The sequence below is a fragment of the Vulpes vulpes genome, chromosome 2, assembly GCF_048418805.1.
Source record: "Vulpes vulpes isolate BD-2025 chromosome 2, VulVul3, whole genome shotgun sequence".
Lineage (NCBI taxonomy): Eukaryota > Metazoa > Chordata > Mammalia > Carnivora > Canidae > Vulpes > Vulpes vulpes.
Window position 1 is genome coordinate 98,276,673 of NC_132781.1, and position 22,583 is coordinate 98,299,255.

Below are 22,583 nucleotides of genomic sequence, written 5' to 3' on the forward strand. Positions count from 1 at the left end.
TTAGGTGGCTCAGTTGGTTGAGCGTCTCTGCCTTCTGCTCAGGTCACAGTCCCAGATCTTGGGATCTAGCCCTGCGTTGGGCTCTCTGCTCAGTGGGGAGTCTGCTCCGCCTCCTGCTCCTCGGCTGCTCAGGCCTCTTTCTCTCAAATAAATAAATAAAATCTTTATTTTATTTTTATTTTTTATATTTATTTTTAAAAATATTTTATTTATTCATGAGAGACACAGAGAGGGAGAGAGAGGCAGAGACACAGGCAGAGGGAGAAGCAGGCTCCATGCAGGGAGCCCGATGTGGGACTTGATCCCGGGTCTCCAGGATCATGCCCTGGGCCGAAGGTGGTGCTAAACTGCTGAGCCACCCAGGGATCCCCTTATTTTATTTTTTAAAAAAGATTTTATTTATTCATTCATGAGAGAGAGAGGCAGAAGCAGGCTCCCCGTGGGGAGCCTGATGTGGGACTTGATCTCAGGACCTGGGATCATGACCTGAGCCAAAGGCAGATGATCAACCATTGAGCCACACAGGTGCCCCAATAAAATCTTTTCATTTTTTTTTTTTAAAGATTTAATTTATTTATTCATGAGAGACACACAGAGAGGTAGAGACAGAGGCAGAGGGAGAAGTAGGCTCTATGCAGGGACTCCAGTGTGGGACTTGAGCCTGTGGGATCACGCCCTGGCCCTGAACTGAAGTAGAGGCTCAACCGCTGAGCCACTGAAGCACCCTCCCCCCACCAGTGAAATCTTTAAAAAGAAAAATTCTCCCTCTCTGTCTCTTGCTTGCTTGTGCTCCTGTGTATGTGTGTGGACTCTCAAATAAATAAGTCTTTAAAAAAAATTTTATTTTTAAGTAATCTCTATACCCAACAAGAGGCTTGAACCACAACCCTGAGATCCAGAGTCTCATGTTCTACTGACTGAGGCAGTCAGGCACCCCAAAGGGATTTTTATTTATTTTTATTTTTTAAAAGATTTTATTTATTTATTCATGAGAGTTAGAGAGAGAGAGACAGAGACACAGGCAGAGGGAGAAGCAGGCTCCATGCAGGAAGCCCACTGTGGGACTGGATCCCGGGTCTCCAGGATCATACCCTGGGCTGAAGGTAGGCGCTAAACTGCTGAGCCACCCGGGCTGCCCAAGGGAATTTTTATTTTAAAGGTTTTATTTGCCTATTTATTCATGAGGGACACAGAGAGGGAGAGGCATAGAAGAAGCAGGCTCCCTGCAGGGAGCCTGATGTGGAACTCGATCCCAGGACTCCAGGATTACACTTTGAGCTGAAGGCAGACATTAAACTGCTGAGTCACCCAGGTGTCCCCCCAGGGGCATTTTAATATAAGGATATGGGAGCCAAGAAGCCTAACATGGAAATGTATCCATAACTTAGAAAGGGAATTGGGAAGCCCCCCGGGGCCCAGAGGTTTAGCGCCGCCTTCAGCCCGGGGTGTGATCCTGGAGACCTGGGATCGAGTCCCGAGTCCGGCGCCCTGCACGGAGCCTGCTTCTCCCTCTGCCTGTGTGTATGTGAGTCTCTCTGTCATGAATAAATCAGTAAAATCTTTAAAAAAGCAAAAGGGAATTGAATTAATTTTTTTTTTTTTTTTTTAAGATTTATCTATTTATTTTAGAGGCAGAGTATGAGCTGGAGGAGGGCCAGGGGAGAGAATCTTCCAAGTAGACTCCCCACTTAGCAAGGAACCAGATAAAGGGCTGTATCCCATAGCCCATTAGATCATAAATTGAGCTGAAAGCAAGAATCGAATGCTTAACCTACTTGAGTCACCCAGGTGCCCCAAATTAGTCTTTTTTAGATGTAAAGCCTTCCCTTTCAGTAATTATTACTTTGTTTTTAAAGTAATGAACTCATGACTCTGAGATTAGAAGTCAGGTGTTCAGTAGACTATCAACCAGGCATCTCAAGAATTAAATTCGTCTTTTACAAAAGATGTATTTGTTCATGAGAGACACAGGCAGAGACATAGGCAGAGAGAGAAGCAGGCTCCCTGTGGGGAACCCGATGCAAGACTCGATCCTACGACCCAAGCCAAAGGTGCTCAACTACTGAGCCACCCAGGCATCCTGAATTGAATTAGTCTTAATCTTTTTTCTGCTTTTATCTATGTGTCTGTTTTATTCTTTTCCTTTCTGCAGGTTTTCTCTGCTACTGGCTGTTTATTGTCAGATTCTATGTTAAATGTTGTATAACAAGTATCTGGGTTAATCATCTTATCAAACCTTTGAGTTATTTTGTTGCTCATTTTATGGATAAAGACCTCATAGTTTTAAGAGAAAGGGAGATCCAGTTGGAAAGCTCTCAAGCATCATATTCTGTATTGCCTCCTGTGGTGAAAAGCGGCCATACTTCAGCTCTTAATATTTTCTATTTTCTGTCTCAGGAGACTAAATCTCAGGCTTAGTAATAATGTGCCTTTGGGTAAAAAAAAAAAAAAAAAAAAAAAAAAAACTGAGTTGGCTTGGATAAGGTGCCTAGTTCTGGACCATGGCTAGACCCTAGGGTTGCTTAGACACAGGGAGGGGTCTCTGGGTTTAGGATAGCTCACTTCTCAGACAAGGGATATGTGAGCTGATAGAACCTTGGCAGATAATGAAGAGTAAAAACCGAAATAATAAAGTTGTAATTTCAGACAAGTGGTTTGGTAGAATATGCAATGTATTTGGGAAGGGAGGTTAGAAACTGAAAGAGATGATACTACATTAAAAGTGTGAGAGTAGAAAGCAGGGAGTAGAAAAGGAGGGCATTTTGAAGCATAAAATGACAGAAATGGATATTGGATAAAAGAAAGGGAATAATCAGAGACAGTTCTTAATTCAAGGTTAATTACTGGAATGGTGATACTGTTAATAGTCACAGAGTAATGGTAATCGAGAAAGAACAGCAAATTTGAAAAATAAGGAAAGTTCTGTTTTGGGCATGTTGGTTTTGATGCTGCTAGGATTTTTCATTGAAAATTAAGGATTAAGTAATGGAGTCAAGTTAGAATTGGAGCTGTGTAGAAGGAAGACTGGGAACCAAATGACATTTTTTTTTTTTTTGGTTAGAGGGTTAAAAAATGAAGACCGCTGGCCGTGGTGAGTATCCACTTTTGGGGAGAGTAAGAGAACAAGTTACCAAGGATGGATAACGAAGTATCAGGAAAGGAACAGACGGTTGGTTTTTCAGGAGGCAATTGGTAGTGACATTGCTGTAAGGATTCTGGAGGACTGAGAGAGAAGAGTCTCTGAGACCAAAGCTGTGGTTGCCTGGTTTGGGCAGAACTCTCCTTATAGGGCACTGAGGAGAGCAGAGGTTGTAGGGTTAGACTGAATGTTCAAAAAGGAAGGAAAGGGGAAAGTATAAGGTAAAGACTGAGGGAGAGTTTTGTTGGTTTTTGAGGGAAACTCTCTGTAGGTAGGCATTGATTGTTCAGAAAAAGCACTTGAATTGCTTTATCTCAAGTGAATGTGTATTTTTGGTGACGAATTCGAATTTTTTTTTTTTTTTTTTTAGCTGAAGGCTAAGCCTTTTATTTATTTATTTATTTTTATTTATGATAGTCACACAGAGAGAAAGAGAGAGAGAGGCAGAGACATAGGCAGAGGGAGAAGCAGGCTCCATGCACTGGGAGCCCGACGTGGGATTCGATCCGGGGTCTCCAGGATCGCGCCCTGGGCCAAAGGCAGGCGCCAAACCGCTGCGCCACCCAGGGATCCCTTTGGTGACGAATTTTGATTAGAATTAACACTGTTTAGTAACTACTGTCTGGCGGTTAGAGGTTAAAACATTGATGACTATTTTGTTTTTAATGGACATCTGTTCTTAACCACAGGCTGAAGAGACTTATTAGAAATATTCTCTATTTATATGATTTTAATGGGATAGAGGATATGTTTGATTTTAAATATTCTACTTTGGAAACATGATGAGAGTGGATTGTGCAAAAAAATAAAATGGCCAAAAGCCCATTAAGAATTCGCGTTATTAAAAAAAAAAAAAAAAAAAAAAAGAATTCGCGTTATTTAGGTATTGCTATTCTAGCTCTAAATGAAGACTATTTTCTACAGGAAGTGAGATGTAACTTTTTCCTACTGTTCTGCCTTTTAAAATTTTAATTCTTGGGATCCCTGGGTGGCGCAGTGGTTTGGCGCTTGCCTTTGGCCCAGGGTGCGATCCTAGAGACCCGGGATCGAATCCCACATCAGGCTCCCGGTGCATGGAGCCTGCTTCTCCCTCTATGTCTCTGCCTCTCTTTCTCTCTCTCTCTGTGACTATCATAAATAAATAAAAAATTAAAAAAAAATTTAAAAAAATTTAAAATTTTAATTCTTCCTGGCTTCTTAACATTGTCAGGAAAGAACTGCTGGATGTAATGTAAATCAAGATTTTAGGGATTGACCTAGGGTGGCATTTTTTTTTTTTTTCTAAAGATTTTATTATTGATGAGAGAGAGAGAGAGAGAGGCAGAGACGCAGGCAGAGGGAGAAGCAGGCTCCATCCAGGGAGTCCAGTGTGGGAGTCTATCCCAGGACCCTGGGATCACGCCCTGAGTCAAAGGCAGATGCTCAACCATTGAGCTACCCAGGCGTCCCGTACATTTTATTTTTTAATTTTTGCTTAATGAAGATGTAATGCAAAAAAGTCATTGTAAATCTATAAAACCATCTAGACTATAAACTTAATTATAATAATTATGTATTTACGTTTAATTTTATGAAGTAAAGATACATTAATATACTATAGTTATGAATATAGAACATATTCTCCACCCAGAATGAACTAAGGTGGATTCTTCATATTTACTTCAAATCTTGCCTTCCTTAAAATAATAAAAAATTAAGTTGAAATACTTTTTATACTCTCCCTAGTCTGAGTCATCCATTATCCTTTTAGTGTCTGTTGGGACCATCTCTCTCCCCCTCACCCCCCCTTTTGTTTTTTGCAGTTTATTTGGGATATAATTGCCCTATAACATTGTATTGATTTAAGGTATACAATGTAATGATTTGAGAGATATATACATATATCTTTCAAAATGATTACCACAGTGAGTTTATTTTTTATTTTTTTTACCACAGTGAGTTTAAGTTAACATCTATCACCTCACATACTTGCAAATTTCCTTTTTTTTTTTTTTTTTTTTAAGATTTTATTTATTAGAGAAGGAAAGGGGTGGGGTGGGGTGGGGTGGGGTGGGGAGGAGGGGCAGAGGCAGAGGGAAAAGCAGGGTTCCCTCTGAGCCCAACATAGGGCTTGATCCCAGGACCCCAGGATCATGACCTGAACCAAAGGAAGTTGACAACCACCTGAGCCACCCAGGGGCCCTTGCAATTTTCTTTTTTCTTTCTTTTTTTTTTTAATTTTTATTTATTTATGATAGTCACACGGAGAGAGAGAGAGGCAGAGACACAGGCAAAGGGAGAAGCAGGCTCCATTCACCGGGAGCCCGACGCGGGACTCGATCCCCGGTCTCCAGGATCGCTCCCTGGGCCAAAGGCAGGCGCCAAACTGCTGAGCCACCCAGAGATCCCCAATTTTCTTTTCTTTTCAGAACCTTGAAGATTTATTCTTGGCTGGCCCAGTTGGTAGAGCATAGGACTTGTCATTTCAGGGTTGTGAGTGCAAGTGCCATTTCATTTGGGTATAAGCTTACTTGAACACACACACACATACACACAAAACTTAAAAGGATTTAGCAACTTTGATTTACACAATACAGTTTTGTTGACTATAGTTACCATACTGTATGTTCTGTTCCTAGAACTTACTGTATAACTGGAAGATTTTACCACTTGATTGACCATCTCACCCCGTTTCCATGAATCATCCAGTGCTTCTGGCAACCACCACTGTTCTCTGTTTTTATGAGATTGGTTTTTCTAGGTTCCATATATATAAGTGAGGTATAATACAGACAGTCTTTGATTTAGGATTTTTTAAAAATTTTTATTTATTTATGATAGTCACAGAGAGAGAGAGAGAGAGAGGCAGAGACATAGGCAGAGGGAGAAGCAGGCTCCATGCACCAGGAGCCCGACGTGGGATTCGATCCCGGGTCTCCAGGATCGTGCCCTGGGCCAAAGGCAGGCGCCAAACCGCTGCGCCACCCAGGGATCCCTGATTTAGGATTTTTTGACTTTACAGTGGTGTGAAAGCAGTATGTATTCAGTAGAAATTGTATTTCAGATGTTTTTTTTTTTTTATTTTTATTTTTATTTATTCATGAGAGTCACAGAGAGAGAGAGAGAGAGAGAGAGAGGCAGAGACATAGGCAGAGGGAGAAGCAGCCTCCATGCAGGGAGCCTGATGTGGGACTCGATCCTGGGACTCCAGGCTCACGCCCTGGGCCAAACGCAGGCGCTAAACCACTGAGCCACCCAGGGATCCCAGATCTTGTGTTTTGATCTTTTCCCAGGCTAGTGATACATAATAGTACAATACACTTGTGATGCTGGGAAGCAGCAGCTAGCCAACGCTGCCACTCAGCTGCCAACTTGATCAAGAGGGTAAATAGATGCACTTACAACCATTCTTTTTTTTTTTTTTTTAAGATTTTATTTATTCATGAGAGAGACACAGAGAGAGAGAGGCAGAGACACAGGCAGAGAGAGAAGCAGGCTCCATGCAGGGAGCCCAATATGGGACTCAATCCTGGGACTCCAGGGTTATGCCCTGAGCCAAAGGCAGATGCTTAACCACTAAGCCACCCAGGTGTCCCAACTTAGGATATTTTCAATTTAAGGGCTTATTGGAGCATAACTCCATTGTACATGGAGAAAGATGTGATTTTGTTTCACTTAACTTAATGCCCACAAAGTCCATCTGTGTTGTTGCTAACAGTAAGATTTCCTTCTTTTTTATGGCTGAATAATATTTCTGTGTATGTATTCTCATTGTCAACATTTTAATATTTATACTACATTATGTATCCATAAATGTCATCTAGTGTTATTTTATAGGAATGGTATCATATTGTATATGTGTTCTGCAACTTGTGATATACTGCATTAATACATACTGATTTAGATCATCCTTTTTATCAGCTAGTTTATATTTTGTTACAGAATATACCACAATTTAAAATCCTTTTTAAATTTTTATGTTTTTAAATTTAATTTCCTTGTTCATCATCATTTAGGTTTCTGATTTTTCACAACACAGATAGTTCTGCAATGAACGTATTTGTAGACATGGTAAAGCTTGGTGTTATTTTTTTTTTAAAGAGATAGTGGGGGAGGGGCAAGGGAGAGGGAGAGAGAATCTTAAGCAGGCTCCATGCCCAATGTGGAACCTGATGCGGGCGTTGATCTCACAATCCTGAGATCGTGACTGAGCTGAAATCAGGTGTCAGATGTTTTTTTTTCTTTTTTTAAATCCATGATATTTATTTTATTTTTTAAAAGATTTTATTTATTTGTGAGACACACACACACAGACACACACACACACACACACACACACAGAGGCTGAGACACAGGCAGAGGAAGAAGCAGGTCCATGAAGGGAGCCTGATCTGGGACTTGATCCCGGGTCTCCAGTATCACACCCTGGGCCAAAGGTGGTGCTAAACTGCTGAGCCACTCAGGGATCCCAGGCGTCAGATGTTTAAAACCAGCTGAGCCACCCACGTGCCCCATGAAGCTTGGTGTTTTTAAAAAATATAGTCTGAGAGTCTATTAATAGGGAGGTTTTAATTCGTTTACATTTATAGTAGTGGTACATTTGAGATTATACTTAAAAAAAATACTTAAAAAATACTGTGTTTATTTGGAGAGTATATTATTTCTTTTCTTTCTTTTTAAGATTTTATTTATTTATTCATGAGAGACACAGAGGCAGAGACATAGGCAGAGGGAGAAGCAGGCTCCTCACAGGGATCTTTTTTTTTTTTTTTAATTTTATTTATTCATGATAGTCACACACACACACACACACAGAGGCAGAGACATAGGCAGAGGGAGAAGTAGGCTCCATGCAGGGAGCCCGATGTGGGATTTGATCCCGGGTCCCCAGGATCGTGCCCTGGGCCAAAGGCAGGCGCTAAACCGCTGCGCCACCCAGGGATCCCCTTCTCACAGGGATCCTGATGTGGGACTCAATCCCTGAACTGGATCATGCCCTGAGCCAAAGGCAGACACTCAACCGCTGAGCCACCCAAGTTGGGTGGGTTTCTTGTTAGTGATTTCCTTAAAATTTTTTTTTTCCTTAAAATTTTAATGTGCATACTTTGTATTTTCAACGAGTCAAAAAGTAATGCTTTTTGAGCAATACTCAAAAAGTAATAGCCAAAGGTCTCAGGATGCCTTGTGTTCCCTCTCTTTCCCTTGTAAAATTTGTGTTATTGTTGTCTGTATTTTAATCCCTCATTCATTCGTTCATTCATTCATTCATTCATTCATTGATGGGGGAGAGGGTGAGCGAGAGAATCCTAGCTAGGCCCTGAGCCCAGGTCTAGCTCGATGTGGGGCTCGATTTTACAACGCTGAGATCGTGACCTGAGCTGAAATCAGGAGTCAGATGCTTGACCAACTGAGCCATCAGGTGTCCCAAGTTCCACCTTACTTTTAATCTCCCAAATTAGTAGTTGTGTGTGTTTAAAATTTTTTTTTAATTTTTAAATTTAATTTTTTTAGATTTAAAAAAAATCCTGGAGCCCACTGCAGGACTTGATCCCTGGACCCATGATTATGCCCTGAGCTGAAGGCAGACACTCAACTGCTGAGCCACTCAGGCGTCCCTTTTTTTAAGGATTTTATTTTATTTTAAAGATTTTATTTATTCATTAGAGAGACAGAGGGGGTCCGGGGGGGAAAGACACAGGCAGAGGGAGAAGCAGGCTCCATGCAGGTAGCCAGATGCGGGACTTGATCCCAGGTCTCCAGGATCAGGCCCTGGACTGAAGGCAGTGCTAAACCGCTGAGCCACCCGGGCTGCCCATTTTAAGGATTTTAAAAATTTATTTAAGACATAGGCAGAGGGAGAAGCAGGCTCCCTGCGGGGGGAGCCTGATGGGGGACTTGATGCCAGGACCCTGGGGATCATGACTCGAGGTGAAGGCAGATGCCCAACTGACTGAACCAGGTGCCCCAAGCTGTGTTTTTTAAATAGGTGTTTGTAATTTAGATGTTACATTACTGAAGTTTTACTCAACTTAGTTTTTTGTTTTTCTTGCTGCTTTATGGGTCATTTCCCTTTTTTTTTTTTTTTTTTTTGGTAATTAATGCACAGTTCTAGGGTTTCCTTCCAGCGTCTGTCTAGTAAATAGTAAGCTATATGTTCTTTTATGTCTAAGAATATTATTAGTTCATTCTCTTGTATGGTAGTTTGAGTTCTAGAGTAATAATGGTTTTCCTGTAAGTAAAGGTTTTATTCTAGTTTGCCTTTTGGTATCTAATTGCGGTAAATAGAAAATCTGTTGACTGTTTATCCTCCTTCAGAATTGATTTGCTTTTTCATTCTGTAGACTCCATGTTTTCTTCTATCTTGGAAAATTTTCTGCTCCTTCTTCAGGTATCACCTTCCCATTTGATTCTCTTCTGGATCTGTTATTTAGGTATATGCTTGGGATTCTTGTTGTTTTCTTCATGTCTTAATTTTTCATATTTTCTATTTTATTTTCCCATATGGATAATCTCTTCAGTCTTTTTTTTAAAATATTTATTTATTCATGAGAGACAGAGAGAGAGAGAGAGAGAGAGAGAGAGAGAGGCAGAGACAGGCAGAGGGAGAAGCAGGGTCCATGCAGGGAGCCCGATGTGGGATTAGATCCTGGGTCTCCAGGATCACACCCTGGGCTGAAGGCTGCGCCAAACTGCTGAGCCACTGGGGCTGCTGTCTCTTCAGTCTTAAATTTTTGTCTTAAAATTTATGCTTATTCAGTTAGTGAAATTTTTTTTTAGTAAACCATATCTGTGGTTTCTATTTTATTTTTCAATTTGCTTTTTTTCCATAGTGTTTTGTTATTATTGCCTTATGGATTATAATCCTTTTATTATTTGAACATTTATTTATTTTTATTTATTTTTTTAAGATTTATTTATTAATGATAGACACACAGAGAGAGAGAGAGAGAGAGAGAGAGAGACGCAGAGACACAGGCAGTGGGAGAAGCAGGCTCCATGCCAGGAGCCCGATGCTGGACTTGATCCCGGGACTCCGGGACTGCGCCCTGGGCCAAAGGCAGGCGCCAAACCGCTGAGCCACCCAGGGATCCCCTTATTTGAACATTTAAAACATACTTCTTTTAGGGTCATCCTGCTGGGACAGTCAGTGGGGCATGTGACTTTTTTTTAAGAAAAAATTATTCATGAGAGACAGAGAGAGTGAGAGAGAGAGAGAGAGAGAGAGAGAGAGAGGCAAAGACACAGGCAGAGGGAGAAGCAGGCTCCATGTAGGAAGCCTGATGTGGGACTTGATCCCGGGTCTCCAGGATCATGCCCTGGGCTGAAGGTGGCGCTAAACTGCTGAGCCACCCGGGCTGCCCAGGGCATGTAACTCTTGATCTCACAGTCGTGAATTCAAGTCCCACATTTCGGCATAGAACTCACTTAAAAAATACTTATTTTAATACTTCTCAGAGATTTTGGATCTTTCATTTGTTTTGTTAACTCTGGTGGTAGACATCTTCAGATACTTTGTAATTTTTGGCTATGAGCTATTCCTCAGGAGTTGTTCTCTGTGGATTCCTGTTCTTCTGGGAATATAGGAAAGATGTTTCTATGGGGAATTTGTGCATTTGCTGTTTCTGAAGAATCATGTTTGGCCTCTAAGACAGACTATATTACAGTAGCTTCTGCAAAGTAGGACTTTACAAATTTGCAAATTCTTTCATTTAAAAGGAGTTCAAAAGACTTTTTTAAAGCTTTTTTGGCAACTCTGTAACATTATTAGGGGTCAGTCTTTTTCTGTCCTCCTCTTATACCAACCTTAGCACCTGGTTTTCATTTTCAGGGTTGTTGAACAGTCAGAACATGGCAGATGGAACTGCAGTCATTGTGACCTGCAGAAAGAAGTTCTTGGCAGAAGTGGGGAGATGGTAGAGTTAAAGTGGTTTCCTTCCCAGCTGACTTCTCTTAAGTTTTCCTGAAGTCCTAGTCAACAAATTATGCCTAATTTAGTGGCTTTTAATTGTTAGACTTCAAAATATGGGTCAGCTGAATAAAATTGGCATTTTGTTAAGAGGGGAGAATGGTAGAATGGATTTAAGTTGGATTCCCAACTTAAATCAGAATCTGTCAGAGTTTGCCTCCTGGAGTTCACTGCTCCAGACTGATTGTAAAAATTTTTTATTTATTCATGAGCGACACAGAGAAGGAGGCAGAGACATAGGCAGAGGGAGAGCATGCTTCCTTTGGGGAGCCTGATGCAAGACTTGATCCCAGGACCCCGGGATCACGCCCTGAGCCAAAGGCAGATGCTCAACCACTGAGCTACACAGGAGTCCTCCTCCAGAGTGATTATTAAGTTTGTTTCTTGACTTGGGTACCCTTTTGATAATGGATTTTGGGCTCCATAGGCTTGAGTTTCTGGTTTTATTTTTTTTAAAGATTTTATTTATTCATGAGAGACACAGAGAGAGAGGCAGAGACACAGGCAGAGGAAGAAGCAGGCTCCACGCAGGGAGCCCACTGTGGGACTCGATCCCAGGTCTCCAGGATCACATCCCGGGCTGAAGGCAGCGCTAAACTGCTGGGCCACCGGGGCTGCCCAGAGTTTCTGGTTTTATTAGAGTGACTCCTTTACTCATGTCCAGAACCAGCATCTTACTTCAGTGCTTCTCTGGTCTAGGCCATGTTTTTCTATGATTCCTATTTGGTTGTGTACACAAGGCCCTTAACAGCTCCTGTCCTTATGCAGGGAACCCAGTTAGAACTTTTTTTTGTTGTTGTGTGTCTAGGGTAGGGTCTGTGCTTGTGTCATAGTCAACTCCAATCTATAGCGTATATATTAGATCTGATACTGTCATTGAACTGTCATTGACTACCTCAGATTCAACTAATGTTAATTCTTTTAGCTGTTTTTTTTTTTTTTTTTTTTAAGATCTTATTTATTTATTCATGAGAGAGACAGAGAGGCAGAGAAGCAGGCTCCATGCAGGGAGCCTGATGTGGGACCCAGGTCAACTGCTGAGCCACCCAGGTGTCCCTAGCTTTTCTTTTTTATTTCTGCCACCTGGAGATTAACCTTTATCTACATAATTAAAATTGTTTTCGAATTTATTTATTGTTGATTTCTGAGTACAGGAAGGCAGGTACAGTTTCAAAATTTCATATATAACTTTATTTCTGTACAAGCTCCTTAGCTTATATATTTTAAATAGAATGTCTTCAGAGGTAAACATATGTTAGCATTTTTCTCCTATTGATGAATCATATCTAATATTTGCCTTTTAATTTCTCATAGTACATTAAATTCTTATAGCTTTAAAAGGTGCTTTTAGAAAGTTAACATGTAGTGCTTACCATTATAGATAAAATAGTAAGTGGCCAATTTCTATTGTCTCTCTTGATTCTTCTTTTAGTATGAGAAAAGCCTAAAATAATGGCTGACAAGTCGGTGCTTAATCCTTGTTTGTATCCTTTTCTAACCTACCTATGCAACTAGTAAGAGAAATTAAATCATAGGAGTATATTGATATATTGCCCAGCATATTGTATCTATTTGTTCTCTCTCTCTCTTTTTTTTTTTTTTAGTTTTAGATTTAATTTCAATGTTTATCAAAGTGGTAAATGCATAGTCAAAGTCAGGTATTAACCAAAACTTCTCTCACACAAACAAAATAGAACCTTGCTTCTCGATTCTTGAATATTTATCTCATTCCCCAAAAGCAATCTCTTTTTGGCTGTTACATTTTGGCTCTTCTGGTAGTTACATGAATATTTCTGAAAGGAATGTATAAGCAGCTCTTGTTTTCTAAAGTTTACTTAAAAAAATTGTTTTTTAAAGATTTTATTTATTTATTTACGAGAGACAGAGAGAGAGAGAGGCAGAGACAGAGGCAGAGGGAGAAGCAGGCTCCATGCAGGGAGCTCGACGTGGGACTTGATCCCGGGTCTCAAAGATCATGCCCTGGGCTGAAGGCGGCGCTAAACTGCTGAGCCACCCGGGCTGCCCTCTTTATTTATTTTGGATATTAATCACTTATCAGATCATTTGCAGAGATTTTCTCCCATTCAGTGAGTTGCCTTTTCATTTTGTTGAGGGTTTCTTTTGCTGTGCAAAAGTGTTTTATTTTGATGTAGTCCCAGTGATTTATTTTTGCTTTTGTTTCCCTTGCCTGAGGAGACATATCTAGAAAAATGTTTCGATGGTTTATGTCAAAGATATTAAACTGCTAGTGTTTTCTTCTAGGAGTTTTCTGGTTTCCTGTCAAACATTTTAGGTCTTTAATCCATTTTTGAGGGCTTTTTTTTTGGTTATGATTTTATTTATTCATAAGAGAGACAGGCAGAGACATAGGCAGAGGGAAAAGCAGGCTCCTTGTGGGGATCCTGATGTGGGGCTTGATCCCAGGACCCCTGGGATCACTAGCTGAGCCAAAGACAGATGCTCAACCACTGAGCCACCCGGGTGCCTCTGAATTTATTTTTGTGTGCGACTAAGAAAGTGATCTAGTTTTCCCAAGTACCATTTGTTGAAGAGGCAGTCTTTTCTCCATTGTATATTATTGCTTCTTTTGTTCCAGATTAATTGTCCATAAAAGTGTGGGGTTATTTCTGAGCTCTCAATACTCTTCCACTGATCTATGGTTTGTTTTTGTGCCAGTACCATACCGTTTTGATTATTATAGTATAGTATATCTTGAAATCTGGGCTTGTGATACCTCCAGCGTTGGTCTTCTGTCTCATGATTGCTTTGACCATTTGGAGTCTTTTGTGGTTCCATACAAATTTTAGGGTATTTTTTTTTTTTTAAAGATTTTATTTATTCATGAGACAGAGAGAGAGAGAGAGAGACAGAGACAGAGACACAGGCAGAGTCTGGAGAAGTAGGCTCCATGTAGGGAGCCCGATGTAGGACTCGATCCAGGGACCCCAGGACCATGCTGTGGGCTGAAGGCAGACGCTCAACCGCTGAGCCATCCAGGAATCCCCCCCCAATGTTTTTTTTTTTTTTTAATTTTATTTTATTTACCATTTTATTTATTCATAGAGACAGAAAGGCAGAGACACAGGCAGAGGGAGAAGCAGGCTCCATGCAGGGAGCCCGATGTGGGACTTGATCGGGGGACCCCAGGATCACGCCCTAGGCTGCAGGTGGTGCTAAACTGCTGCGCCACCAGGGCTACCCCCCCCCCTAATGTTTTAAAATTTTTTTTTTACTTATTTATTCATGAGAGACACAGAGGCAGAAACAGGTAGAGGGAGAAGCAGGATCCTGTGGGGAGCTCGATGTGGACCTCGATCCTAGGACCCCAGGATCATGACCTGAGCTAAATGTAGATGCTCAACCACTCAGCCACCCAGGTGCCCCACAAATTTTAGTTTTGTTGTACTTATGTGAATAATGTTTGTGTTTTGTTAGGGATTGCAGCCTGCTTTGGGTTGTGAGGACATTTTAATAATACCTGTTCTTCCATTGCATGAGTATGGGATAATGTCTTTATTTTTTTATTATTTTTTTAAAAGATTTTATTTATTAATGAGAGATATACACAGAGACAGAGACATAGGCAGAGGGAGGAGAAGCAGGCTCCCCGCAAGAAGCTCGATGTGGGACTCCATCCTGGACCCTGGGATCATGCCCTGAACTGAAGGCTGACTGTCAACCACTGAGCTACCCAGGCGTCCCATGGAATATCTTTTGGATGCAATTTTTCTCTTAACTGTGAGGATATTAGTCAGAGGGGTTTTGTTTTGTTTCAGTTTTCTGAAGTTTTCGTCTGCTCCTGGGACTTTTTTCCTCAGTCAGAATTCATTTGTACCATTGTCTTGCTGGAGACCTTGTTTAAAAAGGTGGTGACTCTTAGCCACCTATTTGAATTAAAGACAAACTTGTAATGAGTTGATTGGTGTGTGTGTGTGTGGCAGGGATTGTTGCAATTGTTCCAAGTTGGCTTCCTTATAGGTGATCTGAGGGGATTCTTTTATTAGGAGACCATCAGCTGGTTAGTGTATTGAGAGGGAAATATTCCAGTTATCTTTCTGGGATTGACTAACCTGGTTACCAGTATTCTTTGAGCCAGATGTTTGCTGGAATTTCTCTATACAGAGTTAGGTTTTCAGTTAATTCTTCATGTTTGGTATGGTACCCCTTTCCTCAGCTATGCTTGGTATCCCTGAATTCAAATTTCCTTGTTTACCCTTTCTGCAGTTTTCCAGGATTGGGGGTAGTTGAGGAGATTAGCGGGGAACGTGGTTGTTTTCCAGAGTATATCCTGTCTCTCCTGTTGTTAGCTTCACCTGAGCACATTCCTTTTGGATATATATACTGCTATGTGCATTTGTGACTCCCTTGTCCCTGTTGCTTGGTACCTAAAGTTCTTCCAGTTGCTAGTGCTATGTAATCTAAGATATATTGCTTTGGGGCTTATCTTACTAGAGCAACCTTTTCTGATTTGTTGAGTCATTTACTACTTGTCTCCCTTGTAGCTTCCAAAATTTTATAGCTGTTGTCTTCTCTTATGTTCTTTTTCTGTTTGTAGCTTTATGTCCTTTTATCTCATTTCCTGGAGTTCTAGGAAGGAGAGGAGGTAATTTTTAAGTAGAACTATCTGTGCTTGTGATGTGGTCTTTTACCATTTCTCCCAGGGTCTTGTTTTATGTTTTCGTGTGTTCTTTCTACTTGATTTTTTTCCTCCACTACTTCACAGACATTTTTGAATTTTCCCATGAATTCTACTTTCCCTTTGTATTTTTCACCTTTCATTTTTTTTTGTCTTTTCTCTTCACTAGCAAGCTTCCTGGAAGAATAAAACTGTAGTTGATAACTCCACTTCACTTGTCTATAATAGTCTAGCCTCTTAGTTTGCATAATGATTGAGATACAACTTAGTTGTCTTTTAAAGCAATAGCCTATGAAATCTGCATTTACTATAATACTCTCATCATGGACAGTTGTCCATTTTTGTCTTTCAGTGACCCTTACATAGAAGTCTATGTACAATAAATTCTTTTAATAACTTAATAACGTGTCAGGAAAATTGACTCCCTCGAGGATCTTGGTATATTTCCTCCCTTTTGATAGCTCACTGATACACATTCTATTTTTTCTTTTTGTTCTGGCTACTAGGCAGCCCAGAACCAAATCTGGTCTTTAGTTACATCAGTAATATTAATCTGATTATTAGTATATTTGTTTCTTCCTCCTCCTCCTGTGGGGTGTAGGACTTCACCTCTTATCTCTGTTTCTCTGCGTGTTGATTTCATTCTCTCATACTACAGACTCTCTACTTCATGAGGCTGGAACCATGACTGCTGGCAGCTCTTGGCTCTCATCTTCCCAGCCCCTTCTACCAGAAGAAGGGGCTCTCTTGAAGAATCCTGGGAAGGACTCTGATTGGCCTGTCTTGGATCATGTACCCACCATCCCTGTGGCTGGAGTGGGGAGGGTACTATGAATGGCAACCCTCACTAGAACTACATAGTTGGAGTCAGGGGTAAGAGCAGTTTCCCTAAATCAGGGGGATGTCCTTCATATTGACTTTGAATGTTCATTTTTCTATTTTTTGTTGTTATAATACAGGTTGTTTATTTGTAGGCTGCCTCAAATCCTTTTCTGAAAAATGTGTTTGGCTATAAATAAACGCATTAGATACCACAAACACCTTTGATACCGTTACATTTGGCTCTTAAGTCCACCGCTATTGATTTTGATGTTAACGTCAGGGGGCAAATCCAGTATTTTTTCAGTTTTCATTCTATTTGATCCAGTTTCAGCATTTAAAGCTATGATCACTCCATTGCTCTCTGATCACTAGTGCCATTGCAAAAACTATGATCTCTCCATTGCAACTCTCTTTTCTCATGACTTTTGGGAAGCTGCTTTCTTCTCTTACCTCTTTAAACATTTCCTTTTGATTCCTGTTTGGTATTACTTCCTTCTTTAAAATTTAAGTTACATGATGTTTTTCTGGCTTATTTATTTGATTACCTTACCCTATGAAAACTTAGGATGCATGCTTGGGGATCTTCTAAGCATCAATATTACCTGAAAAGTTTTATTCCTTCAGATCCATGTTTGCAATTAACTTCTGGATATGTCTATTAAGATATCCTACGGATCTTAAATTTGATTTCTCTACAGGTAGTCACTGGCATAATTTAAGCTTTAGTGTTTTGTTGAGATTATTATAACAGCTTAAATCAACTTAGTTTTTGGTAAGGTGACATACTGACATGTTTCAAAAGTTTAATAAAATAAACAACAGGGCAGCTGGATAGCTCAGTCAGGTAAGCATCTGACTTTGGTTTAGGTCATGATATCAGGGTCCTGGATCAAACCCTGCATTGGGCTTCCTGCTCAGTGGGGAATCTGCTTCTCCTTCTGTCCTCTCCCCCCACCTTAGATTCTCTTCCAAAGAAATAAAATCTTAAAAAAAAAAAAAAAAGATAAACAGTAGATGTGCCTGGCTGGCTCAGTTGGTGGAATGTGAGACTCTTGATCTTGGGGTTGTGAGTTTAAGCCCCACATTGGGTGTAGAGATCACTTAAAAATAAAATAAAAAAAAAAAGTAACACAAAAGATAAACAGTGAGGTTTTCCTTCTAAACCTCTTATTTGCCTAGGTTTGCTTTTAAACTTCCAATTGTTACTGTTTTTTATTCATTTTCCTAATTTATGTATGTGATGCTTTAAATATATAGATTCTTATTTTTATTCCTCTTTTTTTGGTAAAATGTAGCACATTACACATATAGCAGACTTCTCCCTTTTCTTCTCTCCTTTTTAGTACAGTCCACTTCTGTTTGAAGATTATCTCTTACAAAACAAATGTGGTTGTCATTTCCAACTTCTGTAGTGTTTCTTAACTGTTGGTGGAGCCAAAGGGTTGTATTTTACAGTGACACTTTTTTTTTTTTAATTTTTATTTATTTATGATAGTCACAGAGAGAGAGAGAGAGAGAGAGAGGCAGAGACATAGGCAGAGGGAGAAGTAGGCTCCATGCACCGGGAGCCCAATGTGGGATTCGATCCCGGGTCTCCAGGATCGCGCCCTGGGCCAAAGGCAGGCGCTAAACCACTGCGCCACCCAGGGATTCCAACAGTGACACTTTTTTTAAGTAATCTCTTTGCATGGGGCTTGAACTCATGATCCCAAGTTACATGCTGTATTGACTGAGCTGGCCAGGCATCCCTGACACATTTAATTTATGTGTGGAGTATGGCTGGGGAAACACTGGTCCCCAACCCCCTTGTACCCAGCAATAATAAAAGTCTAGGGGCACCTGACTAGCTTGGTTGGCAGAGCATGCAGTTCTTGATCTCAGGATTGTGAGCTTGAGCCTCACATTGGTGCAGAACTTACTTTAAAAAGTCTAAGTCTGCAGTTATGGATTAGGGTTAGAAAATTATGGTATTGGGCATCTGGCTGGCTCAGTTGAAAGAGCATGCAACTCTTGATTTCAGGGTCATGAGTTCGAGCCCCACGTTGGGTGTAGAGATTACCTAAGTAAAAGAAAGAAAGAAAATTATAGTATTGTTCTAGAGCCGAGTAGGGATTGTAGTTGCCCTAACAAGATGTAAACTGTTTTTTCTCTGTATGGTCGCCGCCTCTCTTATTACCACTTTCTCTACTCTATCTCCTACATAGCTAGGAGCAGACAAATAACTCCAAAAGATGACTTTCTGTGTGTTACTACTCTCAGATGTCATCAGTGCTTTTCTGTTCTCTAAGTCCCAAAGAGCAGTTATTTTCCATCTTAAGAAAATTGGCTCTTATTTTTGTATACTAAGTGCAAGCATGCTTATTTTGGGATAATTGGGAAAAAAAGATAAGTAGAGAAAAAAAATCCATAATTTTGCCCATAGACATCAGGCAGTATAGTAGTAAGGTTAAGATCACAGGCTTGAAGTTAGATGGACTAGATCTGTGACTGGGCAGGTTTATCTTCTTTTTTTTTTTTATTTTTTTTATTTTTTTTTTATTTATTTATGATAGTCACAGAGAGAGAGAGAGAGAGAGAGAGAGAGAGGTTTATCTTCTAAGCCGCAGTTTCTTCCTCTGCAGAATAGCATGGAGTTCTGCTTATGTGTCCAATACTCTCAGGTGCTTTTTTTTTTTTTTTTTTTAAGATTTATTTATTCATGAGAGATACACACACACACACACAGAGGCAGAGACACAGGCAGAGGGAGAAGCAAGCTCCATGCAGGGAGCCTGACATGGGACTTGATCCCAGGTCTCCAGGATCACACCCTGGGCTGAAGGCGGCAGTAAACCGCTGAGCCACCCGGGCTGCCCTGTCAGTCTTTTTAACCTGTCATTTTCATAGTTGTATGGTAGTAATCTCATTGTGGTTTTTAATTTGCAATTTTCAGATTACTAATGATGACGAGTCCCTTTTTGTATATTTATAGGCCATATGGATTTTCTCACTTGTGACTTGTATATGGCTTCTCCATGTTAGTGGTTCTTTTATTTTATTCCCCTAAAAATTGAGTTTTTGGGTAAATATGAAAACTAATGCCTCTTTTGGCTTGTTTGGGGTGCAAACTTTTGATGAAGTTAGTGCCACATTGCGATTCAAGTGAGCTAACCAGCCACCTGGTTGGCCATTTCATTTATTTTATTCTTTGAAAGAGAAGTTCTTAATTTCAATGTAGTCAGAAATTTTCAGGTTAGTCAAATTTTGTGGATAGTGCTTTTTGTGACCTGTTAAATTTTTTTCTGCCTTGAGGTCCTGAAATTATTTTCCTCTATAATTTTCTGAAGGAATTTTTTCCCTTGTTCCTTATATTTTGGTCTATAACCAACTTGTCTGAATTTGATACTGTGTATAGGTAAAATGTGGGGAAATATATGTTAACTTTTTAAGTTATCTTTTTTTTTTTAAAGATTCCATTCTTCTTTTTTTTTTTTTTTCAAGATTTTATTTATTTATTCATGAGAGACACAGAGAGAGAGAGGCAGAGACACAGGCAGAGGGAGAAGCAGGCTCCATGCAGAGAACCCGACGTGGGACTCGATCCCGGGACTCCAGGACCATGCCCTGGGTCGAAGGCAGGCACCAAACCGCTGAGCCACCCAGGGATCCCCAAGTTATCTTTTTTTAAGATGTATTTGTTTATTTGAGAGAGAAAGAGAGCCCTAGTACAAGGTGGAGGGGCAGGGAAAGAGTCTTAAGCAGACCCTGTGCTGAGCTTGGAACCTGATTGTGGGGCTCAATTTCATGAACCTGAAATCTTGACTTGAGCCAAAACCGAGAGTAAGATGCTTAAGTGACTATACCACTCAGGTGCCTCCATATATATTAACTGGTATATGTATTATGTATTTTAGATATATGTGTAACCTAACATTAAGTAGGAAGATCCAGTTTTTTTTTTTTTTAAGGTGTATTTTTTTGAGAGAGAGAAAGCACACGTGTGCAAGCAGAGGAAGGGAGAGAGAGAATCTCAAGCAGACTCTCCAGTGAGGGCTAAGCCTGATGTGGGACTCTATCCCAGAAACCTTGATCATGACCTGAACCAACAGCAAGAGTCAGATGATCAATAACTGATATCAGATAAAATTAGTCCTTCCCATGTCTCTTCTTCATCTGCTTTTTATTTATTTATTACATTTTGCTTACTGCTTTTTGAATTTGATTGTCATTCAGAATCCTATTGTTCCATAATAAATCCTTTCAGTGTTTTGATTAGTTTTGCATTGATTTTGTAAATCACCTTGCGACATCTTACATTTATGAATCTTTTAATCTGTGAATATGAAAATTTACAATTATTACATAAAATCTACCATTTTAACTATTTTTGAGTATGCTATTCAGTGGCATTAAGAATATTCAGTGTTGTGTAACCACCAGTATCTATTTCATCATCATCAAACAGAACTCTGTACCCATTAAACAATAACTCTTTTTTAAGATTTTATTTGTTTATTCATGAAAGACACACAGAGAGAGAGAGAGAGAGAGAGAGAGAGGCAGAGACACAGGCAGAGGGAGAAGCAGGCTCCATGCGAGGAGCCTGATGTTGGACTCCATCCTGGGTCTCCAGGATCATGCCCTGGGCCAAAGGCAGGTGCTAAACCACTGAGCCACCTAGGGATTCCCCCAATAAGTCTCTTTTCTATCCTTTCTCTAATCCCTGGTCACTTCTGTTCTACTTTCTACCTTTATGAATTTGTTTACTATAGATACCTCATATAAGTGAGATCATAAAATATTTTCATTTGTATCTAGCTTATTTCACTTAGCTGAATGTTTTAATGTTCTTTCATGTTGTAGTTATGTCAGAATTTACTTTCTTTTTATGACTGTATGGTGTTCCATTGTAAATATATACACATTTTATGAATTTATTTATTGATGGACTTGGATTGTTTTTAACCTTTTGACGATTGTGAATAATGCTGCTATGAACATTGGTGTATAAGTACCTTTTTGAGTCCTCCTTTTTTTTTTTTTTTTTGGTAACATACTGGGGTTGAAATTGTTAGGTCATATAATATTGTGTTCCACTTTAAAAAAAGTTTTTTTTTTTGGTAGAGATTTTATTTATTTATTCATGAGAGACACATACACACACACACACACACACAGAGAGGCAGAGACACAGGCAGAGGGAGAACCAGGCTCCATGCAGGGAGCCTGATGTTGGACTCGATCTCCAGATCAGGCTCTGGGTGGAAGGCGGCGCTAAACTGCTGAGCCACCCGGGCTGCCCTCCACTTTAAAAAAAAAAAAAATTTATTTATTTATTCATGAGAGACACAGAGATTGAGAGAGAGAGAGAGAGAGAGAGAGAGAGAGAGGCAGAGACACAGGCAGAGGGAGAAGCAGGGAGCTTGATGTGGGACTTAATCCTGGGTCTCCAGGATCAGGCCCTGGGCTGAAGGCGGTGCTTAACTGCAGAGCCACCCAGGCTGCCCATGTGTTGCACTTTTTGAGCAAGTGCCAAAATATTTTTCACAGTGGCTGCGCTATTTTACATTCCTATCAGCAATACATGAGGGTTCCAGTTTCTCCACATCTTCTCCAACTCTTATTTTTGGTTTCTTTTCTCTTTGAAATTATAGCCATGCTATTGGTGTGAAGTGGTATCTCCTTGTGGTTTTGATTTCTTTCTACCTGTAGTGATGCTGAGCACCTTTTTTGCCAATTTTGTTTCAGCCACATTTTGTAGTTTTCAGTGTACAAGTTCTTTGCTTCTTTGGATAAGTGTATTCCTTGTTTTTGTTTTAAAGATTATATTTATTTATTCATGAGAGACACAGAGAGAGAGGCAGAGATATAAGCAGAGGGAGAAGCAGGCTCCCTGTGAGGAGCTGGATGCAGGACTCGACCCCAGGACCCTAGAATCACAGGCAGACGCTCAACAGTGAGCCAGCCTAGTGCCCCTGGATAAGTGTATTCCTAAAATTTCTTTTTTTGATGCTGTTATACATGCAGTTATTTATTTTTTAGAAGACTGCACCCAGTGTGAA

General features: G+C 40.2%; 1 protein-coding gene across 28 annotated transcripts in view; it reads left to right on the forward strand.

The window, feature by feature from the left end:
• MLLT10 (MLLT10 histone lysine methyltransferase DOT1L cofactor) overlaps positions 1-22,583 on the forward strand; it is a 249,580-nt gene that overhangs the window by 8,204 nt on the left and 218,793 nt on the right. The window contains exon 1 of one of the 28 annotated variants that reach the window (XM_026013667.2): positions 16,397-16,593. The exons of the other annotated variants lie outside the window; for them this stretch is intronic. The gene's annotated coding sequence lies outside the window, so the exon portion shown is untranslated. Of the gene's footprint in view, positions 1-16,396; positions 16,594-22,583 lie in introns of those variants that run through there. 28 annotated transcript variants of the gene reach the window in all.